A 6,000-nucleotide genomic window follows, 5' to 3' on the forward strand; every position below is an offset into this window, starting at 1 on the left:
TGCATGTCTGTGTGTGTGTATATATATGTGTATATGCACGCTTCTGCATGTCTGCGAGTACGTCTTTGTGCATTTCTGTGTGTTCTTCCGAAGATTTATTATAATTGGAGAAAGATAGGGGAGACATTTTAGAAGACAGTATGGAGAGAATGTGTGAAGAAACAGTATAGTGAATGGGTACGGGAACAGAATGAGGAAGTGGGATGTTTGAGGAGACAGTATGGAGTGTGGGGGAGAGTGTGTGAGGAGACTATTGAGGGTAATGATGTGAAGAGACAGCATGGGGGAAGAAAAGTGTGAGGGGACACAGAACAGAGACTAGGTAGTGTGGGGTGAGATATAGAGAAGGAGCAGTATAGGGGGGACAGTGTGAGGACACAGCAAGGAGGGAACAGTATACTAAGGAGAGTTGGCATGATAAAGAGGCACAGTATAGTGACTGGGCAGTATATGGGGACACCGTGTGAGAGGACACTCTGAAGACGAGACCCAGTATAGAAAAGAGAGGGATAACAAAGAGGTCAAAAAGAATTTCAGCTCACCCTCAGTAGATTCCAAATTACTTCCATGGTATGAAGCACAAGATCACTTCTCTGCCAGACATAGAAAAGATCCAGCTTCGACAGTGTAAAATCATAAAGTCTTTTATGCATTTCGAACATCTGGCAAGTTCTAACTGAGTTTACGAACACTCCAGGTGTACAAAACGCGTCCAGTTTTCCATCTTTTTGGCACCTTCCACACCCGGACTATATATACCATTATGTCACAACAATTGCCTTCATTTTAAATCGCTCCAATGCAGACTTTATGATTTTATACTGTCAAAGCTGGATCTTTTCTACCCATACGCACATACTGTAGAAAAGAGAGGACAGTGTGGAGGGCATGTACCATAAGAGGGGTAGAGTGTGAGCAGATATTATTTGCAAGGATCATTATGAGAGTTAGTATTCTATACCGCGGCTCAGTGTAGGGCAGATATTTTTATTCAGGAGCAATATAATGACTGCTATTTTTAAGGGCACTCTGTCAGGATGTGCTCCAGAAGACTGGAGAAAACGGAGGTCTGCAGAGACGAGCTGTGGATGAGAAAAGTTATCATGGCGTCTGGACAAGATGGAGACTAAAAGAAAGAGAACAGCTCTAATCAGAAAAGATTTAACATAGTAACATAGTTAGCAAGGCCGAAAAAAGACATTTGTCCAACCAGTTTAGCCTATATTCCGTCACAATAAATTCCCAGATCTACGTCCTTCTAAAGAACCCAATAACTGTAAGATACAATATTGTTACGCTCTAGGAAGACATCCAGGCCTCTCTTGAACCCCTCGACTGAGTTCGCCATCACCTCCTGCTCAGGCAGAGTATTCCAGATTTTCACTGCCCTAACAGTATAGAATCCTCTTCTATATTGGTGGAAAAACATTCTCTCCTCCAGATGCAGAGAATGCCCCCTTGTGACCGTCACCTTCCTTGGTATAAACAGATCCTCGGAGAGATATTTGCATTGTCCCCTTATATAATTATACATGGTTATTAGATCGCCCCTCAGTTGTGTTTTTTCTAGACTAAATAATCCTAATTTTGCTAATCTCTGTGGGTATTGTAATTCCCCCATCCCCTTTACTAATTTTGTTGCGCTCCTTTGTACTCGCTCTAGTTCCATTATATCCTTCCTCAGCACCGGTGCCCAAAACTGTACTCAATACTCCATGTGCAGTCTAACCAGGGATTTGTACAGAGGCAGTATAATGCTCTCATCATGTGTATCTGTAAGGGGGTGAAGCACAAGAAGAACAAGAAAGGCTTTACCTCCTCTGCTCCGTGTCCAGAACCATATACAGTGGGGCAAAAAAGTATTTAGTCAGTCAGCAATAGTGCAAGTTCCACCACTTAAAAAGATGAGAGGCGTCTGTAATTTACATCATAGGTAGACCTCAACTATGGGAGACAAACTGAGAAAAAAAAATCCAGAAAATCACATTGTCTGTTTTTGTTTCATTTTATTTGCATATTATGGTGGAAAATAAGTATTTGGTCAGAAACAAAATTTCATCTCAATACTTTGTGATATATCCTTTGTTGGCAATGACAGAGGTCAAACGTTTTCTGTAAGTCTTCACAAGGTTGCCACACACTGTTGTTGGTATGTTGGCCCATTCCTCCATGCAGATCTCCTCTAGAGCAGTGATGTTTTTGGCTTTTCGCTTGGCAACACGGACTTTCAACTCCCTCCAAAGGTTTTCTATAGGGTTGAGATCTGGAGACTGGCTAGGCCACTCCAGGACCTTGAAATGCTTCTTACGAAGCCACTCCTTCGTTGCCCTGGCGGTGTGCTTTGGATCATTGTCATGTTGAAAGACCCAGCCACGTTTCATCTTCAATGCCCTTGCTGATGGAAGGAGGTTTGCACTCAAAATCTCTCGATACATGGCCCCATTCATTCTTTCATGTACCCGGATCAGTCGTCCTGGCCCCTTTGCAGAGAAACAGCCCCAAAGCATGATGTTTCCACCACCATGCTTTACAGTAGGTATGGTGTATGATGGATGCAACTCAGTATTCTTTTTCCTCCAAACACGACAAGTTGTGTTTCTACCAAACAGTTCCAGTTTGGTTTCATCAGACCATAGGACATTCTCCCAAAACGCCTCTGGATCATCCAAATGCTCTCTAGCAAACTTCAGGCGGGCCCGGACATGTACAGGCTTAAGCAGTGGGACACGTCTGGCACTGCAGGATCTGAGTCCATGGTGGCGTAGTGTGTTACTTATGGTAGGCCTTGTTACATTGGTCCCAGCTCTCTGCAGTTCATTCACTAGGTCCCCCCGCGTGGTTCTGGGATTTTTGCTCACCGTTCTTGTGATCATTCTGACCCCACGGGGTGGGATTTTGCGTGGAGCACCAGATCGAGGGAGATTATCAGTGGTCTTGTATGTCTTCCATTTTCTAATTATTGCTCCCACAGTTGATTTCTTCACTCCAAGCTGGTTGGCTATTGCAGATTCAGTCTTCCCAGCCTGGTGCAGGGCTACAATTTTGTTTCTGGTGTCCTTTGACAGCTCTTTGGTCTTCACCATAGTGGAGTTTGGAGTCAGACTGTTTGAGGGTGTGCACAGGTGTCTTTTTATACTGATAACAAGTTTAAACAGGTGCCATTACTACAGGTAATGAGTGGAGGAAAGAGGAGACTCTTAAAGAAGAAGTTACAGGTCTGTGAGAGCCAGAAATCTTGATTGCTTGTTTCTGACCAAATACTTATTTTCCACCATAATATGCAAATAAAATGAAACAAAAACAGACAATGTGATTTTCTGGATTTTTTTTTCCTCAGTTTGTCTCCCATAGTTGAGGTCTACCTATGATGTAAATTACAGACGCCTCTCATCTTTTTAAGTGGTGGAACTTGCACTATTGCTGACTGACTAAATACTTTTTTGCCCCACTGTAGCTGCGCAGTGGGGTTGCCACGGGGAAGACTGTTGGACCTGGACCAGCTGCATCATGGGCCTGTGAGTAACAGTGGGGAAGAGGAAGTTGTGCTGGACAGTAAGGGGTGCAGGCAGAGGGCGCGCAGACAAAGCATGCTGAGAACAGAGCAGCTGGGGCAGGAGAGAAAACAGGAAGCAGCTGCATGCAGGAGAGGAAAGGGCCAGAGAGATAAGACAGGAGGACGTGACATACAGACTGCTGCCTGTGAGTACGTTGATGTGAAGCCCCACTGATTAGGGGAAGACGTCCTCCTGACCCTGCAGAGATGGAGACCTGTGCGCGTTACCCTGGTGCCCACATTGACAGGTCAGAGCCCCTGATTCCAGCAGAGAGATTTAACAAGAGACTGAGAATTGTTCCAGCAGAGAGGCTTAACAAGAGAATGTTAGTTTGTGAGCAGGGGAGACCCAGACATTTCCAGTGTCTCCACTGCCTTCCACCTTAACCCTGGAGATCCCGGTTATCATCTAACAGAGACTACAGTGCACACAATGACTAAATGGACTACAAGTGCTGCTTCTGACAGCGCTGACGTTGGAGAAGATGACCCTGCAAGCAAGATTTCTTCACACTGATAAGTTTCACGAATACCCGTTAATTACCATTATCTGCCTTGACTGTTTGATAACTTTGCCTAATTTTCATAACCGTTATTTCATAGCTCCTTTACCAGTTTAACCCCCACTGCTTCCTCCCTGCGAGGAGGTTAGATCCTTGTAACTAAAACCCCTTAACTTTTGGTCTGTCTCTGTTCCGTGGTGACATACCCAGCACCTGCACGTTGTTATATTTGGCATAGTCGACAGGATATCAGATGGTAGCGCGAATGGGGTAGACCAAGCAGTAGGGGGAGGCCCCAGATCTAGTATCTCCCTGGGAGCCATGTTAAATAATCCTCCAAAGATTTCTGGGAGCAATGTGATGTAGTGGAGTTGGACCGAGCGCATCCGAGGAATGATGCAGATGCATCCCATGATACCGGCCCTGGAGGCAGAGATTGTGGTGATGGCCCTGGAGGGGGAGGTGCAGGACTCTGTTATGCTTAGGCCCCCCCTAGGCAAGAGACACCATGGGCAAAGTTCTGCGTAAACTGGAGGAGACGCATGGGGATCCCACTGACGTAGGGGAAATGCGCATGCGACTGTTTCATCAGGTACAAAGAGAGGGGGAGACCGTGACGCAGTTTATGAATGCCCTGCAAGAGCTCCATACCGCCATAATATGGAAGGATGGCGTACGTGTAGGGTCAATTGACGATCTGCTCCGAGATCGGCTGGTGACAGGTTGATGAAACAAGCCCTGCGAGAGCGCGTGCGGGAAAAGCCAGAGTTGACTTTTTCTGAAGTCAGCAGTGAGGTGCGCACACATGAGCAGGAGCAGGGAGTGACAGTGCCAGTGGGGAAGGTACAGAGTGGGGAGGTAACTGCCACCGCGGACACTATCCCTCAATAGGTGGAAGACCTGAAGCCGGAAATTAGACAGGTTCGTGAAGAGATGGCAGCAACAAAAAAACCCTAACGGTGGAGTCCGGCTCTATGGAACAAGACATAAAAGTTGCCTCTCAATGCGAGACTAGTGCTACCCAGAGAAGAAGCCCCCCAATGTGTTACACCTGCGCAGAACCCGGCCACTTTGCCTGATGGTGTCCCCGGCGGCGCCGACCATCCCCGCGCCATCCGTTAAACTAGGTGGCTCCGAGCCCGAGGGGTGCCGCCTGGAGCGTGCGAATTGGAGGGAGAGTAGCAGAAGTCCCACCAGCCTTGTTTCCATGTGCCCCCCGGTCTGGGCCGAAATCAATAGAAGAGCCGTGCAGTGCCTGATAGACACCGGCTCGCAAGTGACCACCATGCCTGAAAAATTTTTCCGCCGGTACTTCATGGAGAGAATTGGGCCCATAACAATATGAAAAACAACCTCGGCACACTCATACAATGATTCAAAAGAATGAGTTCATATAGCTGCTTATTATTTTTATTCTGAATTTCAGCGGACCAAAAGGATAAAGTACAGATAAATAAATATCCGACGTTTCGGCTCATTAGCCTTTATCAAAGATTTATCTGTAACAGCAAACAAATCTCATCTCACTAAGTGAAAATACATTCACAAAAGAAAAAAAACAAGAAAAAAACAAGAGAAAAATAAAAAAGAGAGAAAAAATAGGTCCATACAATACATTATAGTGCCATGACTAAATCACTTCGTATGTAACAAGTAATACATTGTTGCCCTTTAATTGATTCACATGAGAGGCAAAACATATCCACTCACAAATACACAATGAAGGAAAGAAGTAATCAAAAGTGCACTTAAAACCTGTAAGTAAATTGAAGACAGACTGGTCCTACATTATGCAGACAAGGTTCTCATATTCTATAGTGACCTATAGGAGTCACCCTCTGATCAAAAGAAAAAGGATATAATATGAGAAACCAGAAAAAGAAAAGATAAGAACATAGTCCAGTATCCACGGGGGAACATACCGAAGGTGTGAGTTCATATCCA

This window comes from Dendrobates tinctorius, unplaced genomic scaffold (genome assembly GCF_039654945.1).
Source record: "Dendrobates tinctorius isolate UK_male_01 unplaced genomic scaffold, ASM3965494v1 ptg000294l, whole genome shotgun sequence".
In the NCBI taxonomy this organism is placed as follows: domain Eukaryota; kingdom Metazoa; phylum Chordata; class Amphibia; order Anura; family Dendrobatidae; genus Dendrobates; species Dendrobates tinctorius.